This window comes from Uloborus diversus, chromosome 1, assembly GCF_026930045.1.
Source record: "Uloborus diversus isolate 005 chromosome 1, Udiv.v.3.1, whole genome shotgun sequence".
In the NCBI taxonomy this organism is placed as follows: Eukaryota; Metazoa; Arthropoda; class Arachnida; order Araneae; family Uloboridae; genus Uloborus; species Uloborus diversus.
Genome location: NC_072731.1, coordinates 202,914,504 through 202,938,562, shown reverse-complemented (window position 1 = coordinate 202,938,562; position 24,059 = coordinate 202,914,504). Strand labels below are relative to the sequence as shown.

The window sequence follows — 24,059 nt, the reverse complement described above, 5'->3', positions numbered from 1 at the left end:
CCTAGCAAGAAACACGATTTCTTTCCCACTATAAAATATTTCAAGTGAATTGAGATCGTTGCTTCAAAAAATGAAAGCTTTACTCATTCGTCTTTTATCTCTTCTCAATTAATGAATCAAAGCAGGAAATTTTCACAACAGAAAGCAGAGTTGAATTTCATATTGTCCTTTGGCAACGGGTTGAATATTTATTTCAGTTCTCGCTTAACATGGGCTAAAATTTACATAATTAAATACTAAAAACTGCTAAAAAGTACATAAAACATCAAATAACCTTTTTAGGAATAAACTATTGTCTATGTAACTTCCTGATAATGCAGCTTTTTATTGTCAAAAAATGGTTAAAATAGGTTCAGTAATTTTGGAACCTATTTGATACAAAACAACAAAAAAAAAAAATTCATCTTTATAATAGTAGCATAGATAACTTGAGAAAACTATTAAACCTACTCTTACTAAACAATTCTTCGTCCAATAAACACGTTAATCAATCAATTTTATCACTTTTTGATCTATTGTTAATTTTGAACACGAAAAAGTGAAGAGGAGGAAGTCCCTTCATGTTTCATTTCAACACTTCTTGAGCTGGGGTCTCTAATTGGAGATTTCAGTTCATTTCTCCTTTTTGTCTTGAGGCGTGCATAGAAATTTTAGGGCCCGTCAAGAATGACTTTTACAGAGGTCCCCTCCATATTGTTTACTCCTACGTCCCTACACATATTTCACCCCTCATTTTAAAATATCGGGGCCCCTTCAGGCTCAGAACCGGGCCAGCAGATGTCCCTTCTACCCCCCCCCCCTTGTGCACTCCCAGGCTCATATATAAGCACCCAAAAGCTCTTATAGCAAGGCCGGAGCCGCATTGTCTGATGGCACAGGCCCTTTCAAATTTTGATAATAGACGTACAAATATAAGTTTTTAACGCTCATTTTTCGTCCCGGCCCCTCTTTCAGGCCGCGTCCGACCCTAACTTCTTCGGACCCTTCCCGTTTCCTCAGTGTGGAGCCATGGCTTCCAGGGCTCTAAAAACTAGAGAGAAAGTTGATAAGAGAGGAAAGCATTCGCACGTGTGGACTTCGGCTCTTTACGTTGTCCCTACTTAGGATGGAAAAAATGTAATCCTGTTTCCAAACGCTTTTTCCCATAGAGTAAGCAAATTACATGTTTGTTTTTAAATTATTTCAAAACTTTAAAAAATGTTAGGCGTGAATTTAAATGTATTAAGTTAAATTTAAAAAATAAAAATGCTTGAAGTGTCCCACTCAGCGGTTGGCCCAGTCTGGGATCCCCGACTAGCCGACCTGGCCAGTCCGCCCCTGTATATATATATATATACTTTTACTACTCGGAAGAAATGGAAAAGGGTATGAATTGTTAAGCACATTTTAAAAATTGAAATGGAATATTTGATTTTTATATTATTTCAACGTAGAGTCTACATAGTTAGCAATGCATAATCTTCGAATATAGAACAGCCAATCATACAATCGTCAACCCCTACAATTAACGGAGTATTAAACTTAAATATAAGTTTATGTAAAGTGTTGTAAACCTTGCTCATTAATTCTTGTTGCGCGTAAAACAAAGAAAAATGAAGTTTAAAAACAGAGAATTTTAGAGATACACAATTATTCTGCCATTTTTTAAAATTAGTTCTAACTAGACTAAATTTCAACAGAAATATGAATAAAGATTTGATTTATTAAACTGAAAGATGGATATTTTACTAAAAGATTTTATTTGTTTCAATCGGCGTTTCTACTTAATGGTAAAATAATTGTATACCTGAAATTTACAAACAATGTTTTTATATTATCTGATCACTTTAGCTTTTCTCAGGACCAGGATACTTCAGCCACCATTAAACCAACAATAAAACGGTACATATTGCAAAGACTGTTTTTTTGTTTTGGTGAAAATATCTAAACATTCAAGTTTAAAATTTCGTGAATCTTGTTGAAAATAAAAAACATTTCTAACATTTTATGCCAAACATAAAATTATTTCTTATTAAAAAGTTGCTTCCTTTTACACTGAGCAGTATAAAACAATTCCCTTATTCTTGTGTATATATTTTCTTTCAGAAATCAAATAAAGCGTGTGAGAAAACTTTAAAAACTACTGCGATACGACAAACGAAAGATAAAAGGCGCTGGATATATCTGGAGCTTCAGATTTATGGTAAGGTTTCATGCTTTATTATTTTATATCAACTAAGAAAATTGATTTTCTGCAAATAAAGAAACTCGCTCGCTTCTTCGATCGTATTTGAGAGAGAAAGTCAGTTTTATAACTTTTCTCTTTCCATGGTCATCCTTTGATTCCTGTTTCATGGATTCTAGGGTTTCCGGCTGCGAGTACCATTATCATTTCTCACTGAGATAAAAATTGAGGAAAATATTTTATCGAGTGAAAATCCTACACATAAATTTCAGTTTTTTTGTTCTCTTGTAAGGAATTTCTATCAATCATGACGAGATCTTGCACTAAAGAAATAGGCGTATGATTAAGTTTTCTATAGATAATTATATCTATTTACTTAAATGATCGATATTTCTTTGTTTGCTTGTGCCCGATAGCCAGGTGGCCCCATAGCACCTACAACTCTGAAAAAGTTCATTCAAACGTACCCCGGGGGGTCTGTACCACGAAGCTTTTTTTTTTCTGAATTTCTTTATATTAAGTTCTAAGCAACTTTTCACATTGCATTTTTGGCAGTATTCCGCCGTGAAAAGGTTAAACGCAGTATACTAACTATAAGGGAATGTTGAAATTTGATGTTTTTTTTTCTTTTATTGCTTTATTTTCAGCGGGAACCAAATGAGCAAGCTTATACAACAAAACTTAAGCACAAATGATGAAAAAAAATACAAATCAGTGAGAAATGAAAAATTTGCCGTAGGTGCACTCTACCTTCGCACGACAGTATTAAATAGGATGAGAGATATTGATGCTTCAATTACTTGATTTGGCTATGGGAAAAAATGTTTGTACTGGAATGACACTTTTCCAGACTAACACCCCCCCCCTTAAAAATGCCATTATAGCTTGTAAATTAAAAAAAAATCATCTTTTAAAGTTTTTTCTTTGCATGTGTACAATACACAACACACAATCGTACAATAGTAACATGTTTTGTGCAACACACGTACACAACAACCTATTTTATTTTTAATCTTGCATCTTTCAGTGGAACTGAGATAGCATTTATTTTTCATTTTTTTATGTTAAGTAAAACGAATCAGTAAATTGAAAATTTCTGTATTTTCCATTCACTAACATTCTGATGTATGACTACACACAAGTAAAGAGTGAACCAAAACTTTCGTGGAGCAAAGTCAGGGCCGGCTCTAGTAGTTCGGCCGCTCTAGGCGATATTGACAAGTGCCCCTCCCCCTTTCCCATTGAATAATAATAACATAAAATAATGATATTTTAATAAAATAAAAATAATAAAGTGTTTACAAACAAAGGGAGTTTTCTAGTTAAATTCCAAACTGGGTTTAGCACATCCAAGCACTGGTACACACTTCAAGTTATACTTTTATTAACATAAAAGTAGTGCATCTTATGGCGCAGTCTTAATATTTTCAAATTTTTAAATTGCGGAATTTGCCACCTGTAAAAGTAAATTGAATTTCTAGTTTAATTCCAAGCTATGTTTAGCAGATCCAAGCACGGGTACACTCTAAATTATCATCATTGTTATTAATATTTTTTTAGCATTGACCATTGAATCTTATGGCGCTGAAACATATACATGCATGTTCTTTAAAAAAAAAAAAAAAATCAATTTCGAAATTTGGCGCCCGTAAAATCTGCCGCCCTAGACGGCCGCCTAGGTCGACTACCCCAAGAGCCGGGCCTGAGCAAAGTAATAGTAGGATGAGCAAGGTTCTGAATGCCCAAATTATAATCTATTACAGACCCGTGTTTCGCGCCTTTAAATAATCTTTTTTTTTTTCTTTTTCAATTCACGCTTTTGGTCGTAAAGGCATCCGACAAAAGTTTTTATCCGAGAAATATGGCAATCTTTTTTTTTTTTTCTTTTCGAATGACTTAACATCTAAAAGTTTATCAGCCATGTATTAAAACATGACTTTCCCTAATTTATAAATATGTGCTGATTATCAGATGACCCTGAATCCGCGAAGGATTGGTTGCATGTTCAAGTTTCTTGACCATCTAGAACGCCAGATCTGATTCCAATGAACTTCTTTGCTCGAAGCTTCTTGGAACAAGAAGTTTAGCGTATGGAAATTAACAGTTTGCAAGACTTAACGAACCGGCTCAATGAAAAAACAGTTAAATTGAAGGATCAGTTAAACTGAAGGATGATATTTCTCCAACAGCGATTGTGGTTTCCATTCGAAAGCGGAAAAGAGCATGTAGCACCAGTGGAGGCAATGAATTTTATCAGCGACGTCAAATTTAAAAGATTATTTTAAGCACATAATAATCATTGACGCAAGGAACCCCTTTGAATTTTGCATATTATTTGCGAAAGACATGAGAAAGTTACACTTCTCTGTGTGTTTTGAACTTAGTAAAAATGCTGCATTTTTTTATCCCTTATAAAATTACTTTCCTATGCTTGGTTGAATAGCAAATTTACTTAAAACAGAAATAACTGATACATCTTTCCTAGGTTTCTTTTTTGACAAACGCATATTGCAATGATGTTCAAGTAAAAAGATAAATCTCTACTGAACATAAAATTCGATCTAGTTCGTTGTAGTTTAATGAGGAAGACTAGTTCATTGGTATTTTTACTGATTGTAGTGCAAAAGGTAAACTACAATCAATGTTTTATTATTATTATTATTATTATTATTTTTTTTTGTGACGATTCAATTTTGAGTTTCCTCTTTCTTTCAGAGCTAAAAGTTGTAAAATGCGGCTCGCAAATGAAAAGAGTGTACGGTTTTTTTTCTTCTAAAATTTTGTCTATTTCTAATAAATATTTACTAATTATGTTCGTAGGTTTTTCCAGAAACTTCAGAAATTTATCTTCTGATTCAATTTCTTTCCATCTATCAATACGAAAACGGGTTACGATAAGATTAGATCCTGGTTGGTGCTACATTTTACTTAATTATTTTATCATTTCCTTGTGTTTGGCAGATCATGTCAAATTCAAGCTGTATTCACTTAAAAGTCAGTTATCCTAATTAAATTAATTATCACGTATCAAAATAAAAAAAGTAGGAGGAAAAAAACTATTTGGATGCGCTTTGTAGCTAACAATGTGTCGCAATTTATGTTAATAGCATAATATACTTCAAGTGCATATTATTCAAGACAAAGTTTTCCGAAATTTAATGCCTTTAAACTTCTTCATGGGTTATAGCGTTTGTTTAAGAGAAATAAATCATATACTTTATCTTCAATTTTACAACTGACTTTGCAATAAAACGTAACATGTATTTTGAAATACGAAACCATAAAGGTGATAAAAACTCAATTTACTTGATAATCAAATACGATGTTCTTGAATTGAGTACACCGAAATGTGTTTGATGAATGCTTTAAGAAATCCATCAAAAAATCATGTTAGTTTTATCAATGTATATCTTTTTAAATTATTATAATTATTGACAACATTATGAGCGAGAGATATGCAACATCTTGGATTTCCAATAGAAATACTACCGAACTGATTATTTAAAATATGCATGGCTATTGCATCATGTTTACGGAATTTTTTAACCCATTGGATCTGACACAATCGCGTCATGTAAACAGGGCCTAATCAATGAGTTGATCAAGGAGCGTTAATGTCGGCAACCAATAAATTACTAATGGCAACCAATAAAATTTTACCTAAATTGCAAGTTTTGATAAGTATTTTTTTGAATAAAGACTACTTTTCATGTACAGTTGTATATTCAGTGATTCATAGAAATATAAGGGGCATTCAAATGAAACCTGGTCACTAGCTTAAAGTAACGGTTACGATTTTATTTACTCAAAAATAATCGCCAAAACTGCTGACACATTTATCCCATTGCGACACTAGGCGGTCAATTCCATCTTTGAAGAAGCAAGTAGATTGCTATCGTATCCAGAATTGAACCCAGTCGCATACTTCGTCATCCATTGTGATATTCGCGATATCAGGTGTGTCGTCTGCGAATAGCTTGTTTTAGCGGTCCAAAAACATAAAAGTCCACAGTAAAAGGTCTGCACGGTGGGTGTACCAGCTCCTGCGTTTCCCACCGGAAATACTGCAATGTCGTCTTCACCGTATTGGCCGTATGTGGACGCCTTTGGACAACATGTCTGGCAGTTTCGACTTAATGACTCGTCTAAGAATCTGTACAGGGGCTTGATAACGCTGGGCATTGATGGTGGTTTCCCGTTTCAGGAGCTCGACAAGCAGTGGGCCCATGGATTGGGCAACTTCCCCCTGAGTGGACCCATGCGGTCAAAAAAGGACATGCTTCATAGTGGGCGATAACTTGTGTGACCACTTTTCTCTTCGGCGTTAAACCACATTGTCACTGTGCAATATGAAACGTTACGTAATGGTCAGTCTCTCTCCCAATAGGTGGTGTGTCCATACATGCAGTTGCGTGGCATCGTCTAACGTCTAATGTGAAGTTAGACGCATTGACCTGGTTTAATTTGAATGAACCTTATAGTACTCATGCTCACAATTTGTGTAGAAGTTGAAATGCTATCGCGCATTTAAAACACATAATGCATATTTAGTGTGGTAATATTCATGTTGTTAACATTACTATTTTGTGAGAACTTTAAAGGTATTCTTTTAATTAAAAAAATATTTTTTCAACTTCTCTCTTAAGCTTTACTTATGAACTTAACTAGAAAATTTTTCTCTCTTTCTCAGATCTTTTTGTCTCGCATTTCTAAAAGTGCTGAAGGTTACCAGAGTAAAACAAAAATATTACCTTGGAACTTGTTTTCGTTATTTTTTTTTTTTTTAATCCCCTACACATATTTTTCCATTTACCCGAAATAATCAAAAGCACGCTATGCAATCATTAAGACGATTACCAAAGAACTGCAATTTTTTCTATCACCTCAACGCTAAAAGTTTGTAATTAAACTCTGAAAAGAAATTAATTATTTTTGGTTCGGTTAATTATAAAAAATAGCTTTCTTTAAATTCAAGGAATTTAGAATATTGAAACTAATGGTGCTTTTTATCATGAAGACTTTAGGAGAAAGTATTTTTCCTAAATTTAAATTCCACGAAAGATTTAATTGAACTACTTCCTTCCCCTTACGAAAATACAATGATGGATTTTAAGAAAAATTCATTTTTTAATTCACCAATTCAGATACGATTTTAGAAGCGTTGTTTGAGTATATAAAATTATGTTCTGCAGTGCCTCGCTAAATAAGTATAATCCACCATATTTCGTACTAGATGAGCAGAAGATATTTCGCTGTTCACAATTATACACAAACCCACACACGCCTATATATATATATATATATATATATATATATATATATATATATATATATATATATATATATATATATGTGTGTGTGTTATTTTCTATTTATTTTGGAAGGAGTTTGGTTTTTCCACCCTTGTCCTTATATTGCGTCCTACCAACCTGGTTTTCATGCTTACTCAATGGCATTAATGGTTATTGAACCCGAATAAATACTGAAAACGCTCATACTTAACGTCAAACCAGACATAACGGAAAAGGAAATAAATTTACATATCTTAAAGTTATAGCTTGAAACGTAAAAGGACGACTCTACCTATTTAATGTAGCGCAATTTTAAAATTAAAAAAAAAAGGAATTATTAAATATGCAATACCTTCCACAAACACATTTCGGGGCATTATATTTGGTTAAATCGTAAAGGATTTGCTCTTGGACAATTAGTTGCGACATCCTCCGTAGATATTTGAAAGTCTGTGTAAAAAAAAAAGCAGGTACCTTCTGAGATTTTTAAGCATTACAGGAAAAAAAAATCTACGACAAATAAAGAAATAAAAGTAACAGTAAAGTAAGGGTAAAAGTAATATTAAAAAACAGTTTATGCTTTATTTACATAACTCACAGATTTTTTTAGTTTGCTTATGAAGATTTTTGGAGATTAATGTCTAATCACGCAGGGTGGCGTATTTCCCAGCCTGTAAGAGTATAACAGATTTTTCAAAGTTCAATGACATACAAGACAACACAGGTTATATTTACGGCACAAATGAGAGAAATCACACCCAGGGCGCTGGTGAAAATCGAACACACTGCATCCAGCTTCTTTCAGGAAGCGTTTACCACAGAGCCATGGAAGCTCCATTTCACAGGAGTCACAAAGCATACATTAGTAATAGATCGTCCAGTTCTATCCGCGCTCTACTCAGCATGGTATTATTAACGTTATTGACAGCCCGGATTCGCCTTTGACGTAGTTGCGCTGAGTCAGACATCACATACTAATAAATTTAAAAAATGGTACAAAATCGTATACAATACTAACAGGTACTGTGAAAAATGTTGTTGTTGTTGTCTAAACTGGAACGGAAGTGCTTCAGAGAGCCTCGGCCATTTTAATGTAGTTGGCCACCCAGAGATTAGAGAGTACATTCTTAATAATGTTTTAAAGCTTCCTTTAATGGGAAGGATTCCCATGGCAGGGCAGGAAAAGATGCGAGCATGGATTTGTTGTCAAGAATGTTGATACTACCATATGGACCAGAATGTGTTGGGAACTGGAAACTATTGCATACATGTATGCCGTGTTACTACGGGTTTGAAGAAACATCTATGAGATGTTATGTAAAGAAAACTTGAAATATTTCTGTATAGTTCCAAATTTTTTTTTGTGTATTCTTCTTTGTTTTCTCTACTGTAGATTTTTGACAACTCGGAGAGAGTGACAAATAGAACTATTTATTTATTTATTTATTTATTTATTTATTTTTTCCTAGTTAAGAAAAAGTTATGTGTTTCCATTTCAGCATTAAGATGAATAAAATGTTATAATGATTTACCTCTCTATCACCTTTGAACCATCGTAGGGTTGCTGCCGGGTTTCCTCCCACAGAGACGCAATTGAAGCGCTGGATATCTCCTACACGTAAAGCAGTCCCTGCATCGTATCCTAAGATCGTTGGAGGTTTAGGAGCATCTATAAAGACGTTGAGGACAATAATTTAATTTAGATTCCATGCACCGTGCACATACACCTTCGATTAAAATATTACTTGGCTTAAAATGCTCTAGTTTAACATTAGAGGAAAAAAAAAACAAATATTTTTAAACAATAACAAAAGGGGGTCATTTGAAAAAAAAAAAAAACACTCATCAGGGAGCAGCATTTCAGTAATTTTTCTGTAAAATGATATTTAAAGTAAGGAATGTCCAACTTTTACGTTTGCTTACATTTTGAAAACTAACGTATAGATAAAGTAAGTAATTACCACTTTAAATGCTTTTGTGCGGTAGATAAGGACCGAATAAAAAAATTGCATAAAAATTGCACAAAATTACACTATTAAGTACTCGTCTTAAAGATAGCTGACGTCACTTGAGTCCCAGTTTGTGTGGAATTTTCTTAAACCGCACAAAAAATAAGCACACAAAAACAGGTTTGGGTACATTCAAAACACTAAAATGATTGAACTGCTTTTAAATTTTGTCATTTTAAGAGAAACCCCTAAAACATCTTTCAAAATACTTAAAGAATTCTCTAAATTTAAATTATTTAAACATGTTATACATTAGGGTGGGTCGAAAAAGACTTTTTTCTTTTTTTCGATGATGGGTAGTGCGGAAAAGGTGCCATTAGTGATGCTAAATACACACAAAAAATTTCAAATTTTTTGAACAATTCCTTCATTTGCCGCAATTGCGTTCAAGTTTCGGTAAAAGCAAATTTTTGATGTTTTTTGAAAAAATTGTAAAAAAAAATATTATTTTAAAAAAATTATAAGTGGCACAGAAAAAGCGCTACTAGTGGCACAAAGTTCACATAAAAATTTGAATGACGTAGAATAATTCCCCACTCCGACATCTGATGAACAAGTTGGACGGAGGAACAAGTGGACCTAAGACTTTTTCCGGCACAGTCGAAGACAAGCTAATGGAGTGTGAAAAACTAGTTGTGCAAACATTCGAGCCTATCCCTATGCCATGGATATCAGAAATGAAAAACACAGAAGACTTGAGCACTTATCAAAAATATCTGTTTGATATTTGCGAAGCTGTTTCGACTGGACTCTTCTCTCCAGAGCTGCAGAACAAAAAACTACCAGGGCCCATTACGCAGTCTAGATGGCTCACGACTCAGAATTTTGCGCTTGTACGTTTGTACCTTGGAGCCAAGTGAAACCCTGAAATACCTTGTGAATTACGTGGTACGTGTTTATGCGCCAGTATGGTTTGCAGTGAAGAAACGACCAGGGTGCGCGGACGGACCGAAACATTTGTGGAAAATAGTTCAACTCTCTAACTTCCTCCCTGAAGAGTTAAAGAAGGTAGTACATTCGGTGGTTCAAACGAATGCATACTATAGTGATCCTGAGAATTTACTATTAGTAATGGTGATTGACGAAAACGAAGAAATCAGAACATTGGGGTAGAAAAGAATCAAAGAATGCCGCGTTTCAAAGAAGAAAGAGATCGGAAGAGTGAGGCAATTTAAGGTTCCAAAACTGAATTTTATGGTTACTGAGTACTACGACAGCATTAACTGGCTCTCAACCGATCTTTGTGAGCCTCCAATTACAAAGATTTTTACATCCGAAGAGATCGAGAGAAATATAGAATCAGGCTCGATTTTAGATGAAGCTTCAGTCCGTTTTCCAAGTCACACGCAAGCTGTGGAAAGAACGATTAAAATGGTGACAGAAGCGTCTATGAACGTATGTGGCCATGAAGGCAGAAATACCTTTATCACAACAAAGATTCCAGGAAAAATATGCCAATTTTTGATTCGAAGAAGGATTTTTTTGTAAAAAGAATGCAAAACAATGTGAATATAATATTTTGTAGGTGGGAGGGCGGGCGGAACTCGTTGTACAGCCCTCTCCTGCACTGCAGTGTGCAGCACTTTCAATTAATATACTTCACATTTTTAATTCAATTGTAATAAATAACTAATTTGTAACACAAACGATCTCTTAAAAATAAAAATGCAGATAATTTGTTAAACTATTTCTCATTGCAGATTATCAAATGTCTCGTATCTTCTTTTGGAGGAAGATTTTACAAACCTTAAAAAAATATTATTATTTATTTATTTTTATTACCAAAACTTTCCCGTATTTGCGGCAAACTAAATAAATATCAATCACAATTTAATTTTTTAATGTGACTTTAGGGCGAATAATAAACTTTTTTTGATCTCTCCATCGCTAAAAATATTTTACAAAATATTTCCACAATTTTTAGCTGAAACATCAAAATTTATCATTTTTCTAAAATTTCTAAGAATTTATGGCAGATTAAGAAATTTTGCAAAAAATCCAAATTTTTTATGTGAACTTTGTCACACTAGTAGCACCTTTTCTGCGCCACCAATTATTTAAAAGAATTATTTTTTTTTTTCGACAAAATTTTCAAAAAATATAAAAAAATTTCATTTTTCCAAAACTTTAACTCAATTGCGGCAGATGAAAGAATTGTTCAAAAAATTTCAATTTTTTTGTGAGTACTATGTGCCACCAATGGCGCCTTTTCCGCACTACCCGTCAGCGAAATTTCAAAAAAATTGTTTTTCGACCCTACCTATTATACATGCACAAACTTTATCCGAAAGAAAAATTAAATAAGATCTAATGCTTGACTACAAAGTGTTATTTGTAAAATTTGAAAGTTTCTATTGAAGCAGAAATAGAAGACATCAAAGAAAAAAAGTAATAAACTAAAACCTACGACAGGGAAAAAGTTAGTACTCTGTAAAAAGGAAATTAATGAACAATTCTGTTTACGAAGTAGAAAATTGTGCTTGCATATATTGCTTGAAAGTACACAACCAATCGAAAACAGGACAAGACAGGGTTAAATGTCTGAGATGTAAAACGCAGTCCCATGACAAGTATGCGAAAAGAAATACCTTTTTTGTTTGTAAAATCTAACAGTGATGAAGAAGATGACTAAATAGTTTCTGTTTTTAATTAGCGAAAAATCCTATGATTTTAGGACTATTAATTAATTATTTGAGATTTTCTTATTTTTTAAGTGTTTTTAGAGAAATAAAATATTTAAATTTGGTTAAATATCTATTTCACTTACTAATTGGCATCATTTTTAATATGCGTAAACGTGCCCCACTCGATGCGTAAACTTATCCCGTGTTCGAGGCAACCGACTTGGACTACGGTTTTTTACGGTTAAAAACACAAACTGTGCAACATTTGAATATACAAATTTTGACTTCATTAACTGCTTCGTAAAAGCACAATGTCTAAAATTTCCTAGGTTCAAACATAAAAATTTGAAAATTCATTGAAAAAAATCCTCGTAAATGTGCCGCGGTCTACCCTAGTTCATGTGCTAAATTTTATGTGCACATTAAATGCTAAAAATAAACCTTCAAGAAAAAAGGGAAAAAATACAAGCAACTAAGAAGCAAAAGCATATACTTACAAACAACTCGCAGTTTATGAGTCGCTGAAGCAGTTCCAGGAACGTGCGCATTTTTAGCTTCACAAATGAATGTTTTCGTGTCAGGTTCCTAAAAGAAAAAATAATGATATTTTGTTGCAAATGGAGATGAAAAAATATGTTGCACAAAGAAGGCAGTCAACAAAGCAATATTCTGCAAATGTATGTAACCGAAACCTTACTTATAATTAATATTTAAATTCAAGGTTAATTATAATCGTATTATTTTATAAGTAGTGCGCAATTTTGGTAGATACAGCGAGCCAAACTTAAATAATAAACACTGTTTGTTTATGATTGCCATAAATAAGCATGGACCAGTGAAGTGAGGTAATGACGTAAGAAAGTTATTCCACTAAATGTGCTCCCGAAATCGCCATCTGACTTTGAAGATTTCATCTTTACATTGCGAATGTTTGATCCCCACAGTAAAAAATGTGATTCATTATGATGACGATGCGCAAAATCCTAATTTTTACTCCGTTTACTTTTATGGCGTATGGATTTCTCGCGAAATTACTTCTCATTTATTGTATTTTTACGCGAAGTTCATTCGGAACATTTTCATGTGATAATTTATTTTAAATATGAAACTATTTTTAATGAAGATACTTTTTGAACTTAACTCTGTATATTTACTCTTTGAAGAGATGGAAATTAGGTTGTATGGGAGAAAATGAGGGGAGAGTAAAGTAAGTTCGAGGCAAAAGAAAAAGCATATTTTCGATTATTTGTTCTGACGGCTCAGTTAATTTCATAATTACTTCTTGATAAAGTAAAAATTGAAACGTATAATGTGGCATTGTCATTATTTTTTATGAAGACACAATGCCTCTGCACACGTTATAAAAAAAATGTTCCATTGCAATGCCCCTCATTAATAATAGTTGGATCATCTAAACTTTAAAAATAATTATTTTGTTGATTAATAAGTTTTTGAGGCAGCGTCGTGGAATATTTTTAGTATTATTATTAGTATTCATTTTCGACGAGAACCCGGTTCTTTAAACTCTGAATTCCCAAAAAAACTTCAAAATACTTTTTAAAAAAACTAATTTGACGTCGTCGCAACATATTAACTTAAAAAATCATTTTAGTTTTCTGAGAAAACTCAAATTGTTGCGTTAATTTCTAAAGCAATATCTGGTTTTGCCATTACTTCAGTCTATCCAATAAGTCCGATATATTTCTATATATGACTTTTAAAAACTCATACATGCAGGCCTTGAACAATTTGAAGTAACAAATATGAAACTCTGCAGTTGGAGGTATTAGTCCTTTTTGAGATATGTCTTAGTTGATATCAACGTTTTTTCTTTACAAGAACGGGGAATCAAGGGGAAGAATCTTTATTTTATCAGAAATATGTCCAAAAAAGCTGGTGGAAAACAAACTGACGAAAAGAAAAAAAAAGGTAGAGATGATAAGCAAAAAGACATTGTTTAGTCGACTAAAACGAAAAAGGGAAGAATCGGTGCTTATTTACGGGATACCATTCTCAAAGAACTAGTTGAAAGACTTCCGACGGCAACTGCATACGAAAAATCTCCTGAGACACAAAACACGTTAAACTATTCCATAAGAGCAGCGGTTCTCAACCTGAGCCCGCACCCTGGAGGGCGTAGAATTGTACGAATTGTGAAAGTACAAAAAAATCAAGTAAAAATCGAAAACGAATTGTATTATAAATAAAAAAATGATCAAACAAGCTTTGTGCTACAATATGAGTGAATTGAAAAAAAAAAAAAAAAAAAAAAAAAAAAAAAACAACAACAACGAAAATAAAGCATACATTCTCAAGCAAATACAGCAAATGGCAATTTTAAGGCTACTATATAGCCTCTTCAGCAGTGCAAAAAGCTCACCACACAACCAGAAAGTCGCGAGAGAACTAACTTAACCAACGTGAATTCCTATTGATTGGCTCATTATGGTACAAATGCCAGTGTTCACATGGTTGACGGTAGTTTTTGCCAACCTCACCTAGAAATAAAATTAATTGGTTTTTTTTCTATGATTCTTTGATTTCACGTTATCTAAAAATAAAATGCTAAAAATTAAGTTAAGAGCAGTAATATTGAATTTTGTATACGAAATAACTACCTATATTTTAATTTAAAATTCAGCTTGAAGTGTCCTAACCAGCTTCAATTTGAAATTGCTATTGTGTGTCTGAGTGTGTATGTGGAGGGGCGTGATCTTACAACAGTATTGAAAGGGTCACAGAGCCTGAAAGATTGATAATTCCTGCACAAGAGTAGGACGATTGGAAAAAAAAAAATCATTTTAAGAGTAAAACAAAGTAGCACGGAAACCGTATCTGATCACAAAGCTGGGGGAATTCTTTCAAAATTACTCATGTAAGTAAATTTAAGTCAATTCTGATCTATGTATGTTTGTTAATTTAGATGAAACAGAATTTATATATATATATATATATATATATATATATATATATATATATCTATATATATATATATATATATATATATATATATATATATATATATATATATATATATATATATATATATATATATATATATATATATATATATATATATGTTTAAGCAGGAAACCTAGTGTCAAATCTTGGAGGGAAGATTGGTGGTTCCATTTTCTAAATCCTAAGACTTCCAATCCTTTCGTTTCAGAAACTTACTATTTCTTCTGTTTTTTAAAGTATAATTATGCAGCATATTGCTTATTTTCTTAGATTTATACATAAATTTTTGATATGTGATGAAATGTTTTAAGTAGACTCTTGATCTGCATATGAGATAAATAAATTAACTTGAACCAGATTAGAGAGGCTAATACTAGTCGTCACTTTCGTATTAGTATTTGTATTCGTTAATTATTCCATAAACCCTTCTCATCTAGGCACCTACAGTGTAAGAGATAGCTTAGAAGCCCATGATAATGAGCCATGCGTGAAAACAATGAAGTTATGTTTGTTGAACGGTAGAACGCTTCCGATTTTCATCGTGCACTGAATTAAATATAAATTGCATCATCATGCTTCTTAGTAAGAAAAAAAAAATTATGGTTGTTTGTGTCGAATTCTCAATAGAATTACATCCTATGGTGTGCTTCAACAGTATGTGACGTGGTATAAATCTTCCTCCATTGGATAGTTTAAAATATGAAGACTAGCAGCGACTGCAGAGTAGTTAGAAACATGATGTGGTGTGTTTTCCTCGTCGATGCAGTTGCCGCAATTTTGATATATTTTGACCCAACTACTGAACTTTTCACGTTTTCATAATGTTTTGTTCTTAGTCTGATGACAATTTCGGCTATTTTTCTGTCAATATCAAGATTAGTTACCTATTCATGGCATTTGATTCTCAAGGGGGCGAAAAGTTTTGACTTTGCCATAGCGTTTGCACTACATTTTTATCGTTCTATACGTGATTTTCTGATCAAGATGACTTGCATAAGATTTCTAATGGAAAAGTGAGATGTGTTGACAGTAAGTTAAATGAGACAGTACTGGAAAAGAAAATTACGCTTTGATGCAATATTCTTAAATTTCCCCAACGCAAGAACCAAAATTTGAAAAGCTTTTGGAGTTGACCACAACTAAAGTAAAGAATGGCTCTTTTCCCTCCAAATGATGAAAGGATGGAAAACCGGAAAATTACTTTTCGATCTATTTGTAGCAATTTCGTTTCAACCGGTGTAATAAGCAACCATTATTCCTCATTCATTTATTTTTGAAGCCCTTTAACAGATTGGATCTCTGAAAAATGTAGGGCAACAACAACGCTGCAATCGATCTTTGGAGATAAAGGAAAGAACATCCAGTGAATTTCTTGAATTTGAAAGTATCCGCGGGGGAACACTTTCAAAGGAGGTTTCAAAGTGATACATTTTGATTCCTGTTGGAAAGGAAATGGCCGAAACTTTTACCAGAGGTATTTGCGCTCCATTGATCTTTCACTTGTCAGACATTAATGGATTTCCATGGTTTAAACTTTTTTTTGAAAAGTAAAGCATAATTCACGTTCAAGGTAACTATGGGGTTAAAGGATGTAGTTTTGTGTAAGGTTAAACTAGTTTCTGGCTAGTTAAAGAAGTAAAAATTTTTAAATTTAATGTAAAAGTTGTTTATGCTTTATTTTCATACCTCAAAGCCAGAAAAACGTAAGTCACATTATTTCTACTTTGCGAAAGAGAAAAAAAAACTTTCGTCTTGCGTATACAAAGTCTCATGCATTTTTAGGCTGATAAATAATTATTAAGGACTTTATTTGATAAAATTACGTTGTGATGACTCGATGCGGGATAAAATTCTAGATGTAAAGTCGTAATAACTTAAAAAATGGTCATTTTTGGACTTAGTCTGGATCTGAGGTACATATTATGTGAGTTAAAGAAGTGAAAATACATATTCAATGCTGAATACAGGTTCAATTCTATTTACAAAATAAATAAGACAAATGTTCTCTCAGAGATCGCTTTGTATATAATGTAACTAATTACAATTAGTTTAACTAATTAGTTAAACATTATAAACTAATTACAAATCTTTGATAGAGCAGGTTCATCATAAAAACCTGCAAGCAACAAATATAATTGTAAATTAACTTCAATTTTAAAACATACATGCTTTATGCTTGTGATAAAACAAACAAAATATGATAAACGAGTTAGAATGTCTATTGCAAAGTTATGAAAGCGTTTGATTAGTGATAACACACATTTTTTTAACGAAGTTTGCTCTTAGCTTTGACGCCGTTTAAGTCAACCTTTTCTCATTTTCCAAAACAGTATTTTGAATCTCATCGCATACGTTTTAGCAAACAATTAATAAAACATTGAATTGTAAATGAAAATAATATGAATAACAATGTCTTAAAACTTTAATCCTTATTCTACTTAGAATTTTTTTGAACTACATGCAAGTTTTACAGTAGTAAATAACGCTATGAAGCGCATTGTGCTTAAATACGTGGTTTACTATGTTGTTAATTTGTTGCACAAAGATATTCATTGATTTCATACATGCAAAATTGCTTACTTTGAGAAATAATAAAATACTTAATGAACATGCTTGTTAAAAGTAATCGAATGATTTCCCTTTGAATTTTAATATGTTATGATCAAATCCTTATATATTATTTCTGTAGCCTGTTTTTGGTTTCTACGCGAGATTTTCCTCAATTCTTGATCGATTTCTTTGATTTACACCTTATTTTACAGCTTATCGTGCAGGCTACTGACGAAAAATAGACCTACGGTCTAAAAATTGCTTTTTCGGGCAAAAAAACCTGTTTTAAAGAACCAGAATGAGGTTTTCGGTTAAATTTATAACTTTAACTTGCACAATTATCGACAGAGCTGAATAGCTTGATCGGCAGAGCGTTCGACTGGTAACCAGGAGAATGCGTGTTCGGGCCCACCTCCGGACAATCTGCATCAAAAAATTAGAAAAATATCGCGCATTGCATGAACAATTAATAACAAATATGAGGGAATACATGAGGTAGAAACGCTCCTAGCTGTTATGAAAACTTGGTGCAACACGGAGCTAAGTTGGTACTCAATTGTAAGGGTTTTTTTTTTTTTTTTTTTTTAAGCTTTAGTTCCGGGAAAAAATTAAAGCATAATGTAAGCGAAAATATAAGTATCAGGTTTAAGTTTTCAGACTACATTGGAATTGTTTTTTGTTCGGTAAAATATAATAAATCTAATGTTGAAATATAGATTCTTCTAATGAGGTTTTGATTCTTTGTACAAATAAAAAAATACTACCTCAATTTAAAGGGTAATATATATATTTTTCTTCTTTTTGCAAAAAAACAAATAGCGTATCAGGGTCATTTTCCCTAAAAAGCGCAATTTGGACAGGGCAAGGAATGGCATTCACTGTGCCAGGGGAATGACACTTAGAGGAAATAATGTGTTTTACTGACGATATTATAATTTATGTAGGAAAAGGAAACACTACTTTTATGAAATTGAAAAAGATCCAATGTCGTGGTGTCCAAAAAGTAGTTATTGTGATTATTTGTTTCCCTTACATTTTACAGGGGAAGGACGACAGGGGAATGACAAAAATTAAAGTTAACTTATATATTGTCATAACTGCAAACAACAAATATCAATGTCACTTAAAGTAAGAGGGGGAACTTCTATACAAACAAAAGTCAATCATTCATTGAGCGATTATTACAAAATTAAATGAATTATCAAAGACAGGGTAATGACAGTCATTAAAAATACTTATCAAGATTTAACTTGAGATCACCCGAATAATACTCGACACCGTATTTATTCAAAAAGAACTAATTAAGATTATTTCTATGATGAGACCAGAATTCAAAGATTAAATTATGAGTTAATATAACTATTACCAGGTGTGAGAAACGTTCATTCCATTCCTCGACAGGGGAATGACAAAAAACCAAAGGACATTTTTTACTATTTTTTTTAAATAGTGAAAACCTTGAAAAGTTTTTATTTTTCTATTTTACAACATTGCATAACACTTGTTAGGAGGTTAAACAACAATTTCTGTACAAATATGCATGGCTTCCTGAATCTTTAGAGCTGATTTTGCTTTAAGGTGGAGGTAGGGACACACAGGGGAATGACATTTATCCTATTAAAAAATTATTTAAATGTATAATAATAATAGAGTGTTTGTTTTAACTTATTTTACAAACATAAAAACATGTAGTTAAAGCATTCTAGCGTCAGCTTTATTTCTATACTAGTTAGTTTGTTATTTTTGGAGCAAGGACAAGAATTTAGCAGTTTAGAGAAAATGACCCATCATATTTCTACTACATTTGAAAAGCTACGCTTAAAAAAGAACTTAGTTCAAATTATTTTGTATTTTAACCGTGCTGTTAAATGATAAACACGTGCTGCCATCTAAGTTATAACGGTTCAAACAGCCTGCGATAACGAATTGTAAAAATTTCCAAAAGTAAAGACACTTCTCGGCAAGAAAAAAAAATTTAAAATTACCTGTGGGTTTTTTTTTTTTTTTGGTAGAGCGTTCGGCTATAAACTGTCTGAACTTCGGGCCAGTTCGGGCTGTCCGACATAATAGCAAATTTACAGTAATATTACGCATTACATGTATTCATAACATACAACAGATAACACACGTAATATAATAAATGCAGTGGGACCGCTATTTGGTGTTTTGACTCCTTTATGCAGGCTACAGTTATCATTCAGATAAGTTGACTGCTAATCGAAGGGTGTTCTCCGTCCAGACCACTGAGCATAATGTAAGCATGAAAAAAAGTATTAGATATACCTCAAGGGAATCCTTTTTGTGCAGAAAAACATTTTCATTGTATACTGAGATGTAGATTTTTCTAATAGCAGTGTTCAAACTTTTGTACAAATGAAGAAATACTACGACAAATTAAAACAACGAGTTTCAACCAGTAAAAAGAAATCATTTTCTACTCCTCTGCTTTCGGCTGAAAAAAAAAAAAAAAAAAAAAAAAAAACATTTTGTCTACGTTCGAAAACTTACACTTAAAAAACGGACTCAGTTCAACTGGTTTTGGTTTTGAATTTTAAGTGTTCGATTAAAAGAAAAACAAGTGCGGGCTTTTAAGCCGTACAGGTTAAAGAAGTCTGCTATGGGAAATTGTTGAATATTCAAAAATAAAAACACTTATTTTTTCAACCGAATTTATTACTTCTCTAGAATGTTTGTTTCAATCGCTACGTGAGATCTTCCTCATTCTTTAATCAAATTCCATGTTTTACGAATAATTTTAAATCGTATCATGCTGGCTAATGACAAAACATAGACGCATGATCTTATTATATTTTTTTCGGCGAAAAACTTTTTTACTGTGTTTTATTACGCATTCCTTCAATGAATAGCATTCGAAAAGGAAGGCACAGTTGCTAGGTTTGTTGGAGCGTCGTACTGTTAATCAGAATGGCGCCAGTTCGAATCCGTGCCACTAAATATCTCTTTAATGTTTCTTTTTTTTCCGTCGGATGCTCACATGGGCAGGACTGTATTTGCCACAACCTGTTTTTTCGCATGCAAAATTACTGATTTTTTACGTGTCACTCAGCCACACTTTTAATGATATTTATATTTGCATTGAAACTACGTACAACCAAAAGGGGAGCGATAATCAAATTATCACAACGTTGTATTTAACGAGGTTTTGTTACTGATGTCTTCAAATTGCATGCCTTCTCTTGTGCGCTTACTTTTTTCCGTTTACTTTTTTCGGTTTTTCTTCATAATATTCTTTCTTTGAAATTTTTAAAGAGCGAAATGCTTTATGAAACGATTCGAAGTACAGTGCGGAGTTCCGCACGGGTCGACTAGTAAGATTTTTAATAATTTTCCAAATTACGACTTATTTTAGCTCACATTTCCTCAATTATATGTGCTTGCAAAGAATTTGAAACCTTAAGTGAAAATTAGTTTCTCACAACCTTGAATTATTCAACCCTAAAATTTCGACAGTTATCTTTTTTTTTTCATCACTGTAAAAAAAATTCCGAAACGTTACTGGTTATTTCCGTGGAACGTCTCGGGATTTCACACGTTTTCACCTATTTTCCCGCAAAAACAAGTATCATCGCAAAAAAGTTTCCTGAATCTCTACAAGTTGCACGCGTGCAGACTTTTCACTGTTGTGGAAAATGTTTTTAGCAACCAGTTTAAAGATTGAATGAGCGTGTTTATTAAGTGTATTGGCCTAAGGTTGCCTACGGCCTATCCAGATTGGCTAAGCTCCAATGAGAGCGAAAATGTCAATGGATAGCTACAGCTTTGCAAGACAGGAATTGTAGGCAAGAGATGCTTGGTTTCTTCTTGCATAGCTTTGGCGGTGGTCGCTCTGATTTTTATGGAGCCTTCTTGGTAAATTAGGAAGGTTCTAATCAATTACAATAAACCTACTTAATTTTTCTGGAAGGTTCTAGAGACATGACTGGCTTTAACAGGGCAGATTTTGCACGTCTTCATAAAGTTTCAAGGTTAGTTTCAGAAAGGTTACTGACTTCTAGCGGAAAGCGTTCCTGATTTTTCCAAGATATGTTACTGGAAGAAATTGGGCACACCAGCTGCCCATTATTTTCCAGGAACGTTTCTGAATCGTTTTTACAGTGATGCTTAAACAATATTTTATTAAGACTTTTTTGAAGTATATTTTAGTTTATTTATTAATTAACTTTAGGAGTAATCATTTGCTTATATTTGAAAAAAAAAAACAAGTAAATTATAAAGGTTAAATTTACGCTCTACGGGGACGCTATTTCTGACTTTTAACTTACTGAGTGAATTTGCATCTGAAAACCTTCATTTGAAAGAACTTTGAAGTTTCGAAAATGTGTGTTACGGATTTGTTTATTTATTGATTTCAACGCCTTAAAGTTTTTCCAATAGTTAAAAACATTTGTGATGTAGCATCAACATAAGTACGAAATGATTTTTGAAATTACCGACAAATCTAGAAATAAAACATATGTGCCAGATTTCTGAAAACAAATTCAGCTCTTGAATATTTTCTTAGTATTATTACTCATGGTAACTTTAAGCAGAAATTTCTCAGTTGGATACTAAAAGTTTGAAATAGCTCTTAGTAGCCAAAATGGCTCGAAGTTAATGACGGCATTTGTTTCAGAAAAATTCTCATATAACCAAAGCAATAGCACTATTTCCAGGAAACTACACGATAGTGTAACAATGAAAAAAGAAATAAATAGAAATCGGAAAAGCGTTTTAAAACCTGTTTATGAAAGCAGAAATTATTTGCACTAGTGTTCCCGTTGTCGAAATATAGTGGTCTCAAAGTCTGCAAAAACTTTAAGAAATTCGCCAAATTTCAGTGAGTTTCAATGAGTAAGGGTCATTTTTTACACGCCTTGCAGATGGATGATCTACTACATGCAGGCGGTGAAATTGCCGGCTAGAAATTTGTACATTTAAATTCTCGCCAGATCTTTAAATTTGGCGCGTTTCTTAAACTTTTGGCATACTTTAAGACAGATCTCGATAAAGAGGGCACGAGGACATACTTTTTGTGTCAAAAATACATCAATATGCCCTTTCGACTGCAACCTAGTTCAACCCTTTTCATTATTACACTATCCGTGTGGTTCTCTGATCTATCGAAATAAAAGGTCTTGAAGTCTGCCAAAATTATGAAAAAATTCGCCAAATTTATCAAGCTTGAGTCAGTAATGGAAGACTTCTTTATACAAAATTTGTAGATGTAGACTGCAGAATTGCGCGAAAAACTTCTCGCCAATAACCAAAGTCTTTAACTTTGACCCATTTCTTAAAACAACTGCAGACCTAAATATCTTATATAATGAATCCAAGCGGACGAAATTAAATAGTTTTTGCATGAAAAATGTGTCTACTTATGCTCTTTCGATTGCTACCTATTCTAAATTCTCCATTATTACACTACTAGAAAATCACCCGTCAAGATACGACGGATGAAAATTGCTTCTACATTTGAACGAAGCAATTGTCTGTTTGAGGATATTTTGAAACTTGAAATTTAAACCCTAACTCCAGTGGACGGACCCTAAACTCCAGTAGATAGCGTTCAACGTTGACCACTTTTTCGTTTCTTCATTCTCCTAAAATGCACCATTAAAACAGTTCAGTAACCGGATCCAGTTCTGTCTTGTCAAAATGATTTTTCTGCATAACAAGCATTGGCAGTATTATCAAATTATCATGCTATGGCGCGAGCGTTACTCGATTAGTGAATTGGCAATTATAGATATAATAATTCTTGAAGTTCACCTGGTCGGCGTCCTCTACTTTTACCCGTCACGAAGTTTCAACCTTACCTTTTGGTTTATATGAGGAGGGAGGAAATTTTACATGCAGGCGAAAAGTAGGGAAAGACCCTGGTTAGTAGCCTCAACAATGAATAACTTTATTACCAGCCTTCTAGTTTCAAAAACTTAAAATATTTTCTGCCTCACATGACACAAAAAAAGCACTGCATGCATTTGAAATTGAGACTCAAATGATTCATTTGATTTCAAAACAGTAGCAACATGTCCGAGAAAAATCCCCGAGGTATTTTTTGGCTGGTTATTAATACTTTCCATTACTAAGCCAACAAAGCCCGAAACTTTGAAAAAGAAACAATCGATCTTGGGAGAGGAAATGCGAAGAATCGGAATTTCATGATTTCTGCGATCAACCGAACGACCTCTAAGACGACGGTTTAGGCTCATGTTTATTGATTACTGATGAAAAGGAAATGGCCAAAGGTTTCAGCAGGTGATAGATGTGTGCGAATGGCCTTTCATCCCCGAGTTTTTGAAATTTATTTTTCCTTTTTCACGAATAAAATCAAGCGAGATTTTTTGGTTCGTAAAGAATTGCATGTCACTACCCTACTGGAAAATTCCTAAGTTGTATTTATCTGTGATTAACTGTTTACAATTTTAAAGTTTAAAAGAACAAAAATACCTTTTAAAAT

At 33.0% G+C, this 24,059-nt stretch overlaps 1 pseudogene; it reads right to left on the bottom strand.

Annotated features, from left to right (window-relative positions):
- LOC129234138 (nephrin-like) overlaps window positions 1-24,059 on the bottom strand; it is a 356,279-nt pseudogene that overhangs the window by 204,238 nt on the left and 127,982 nt on the right.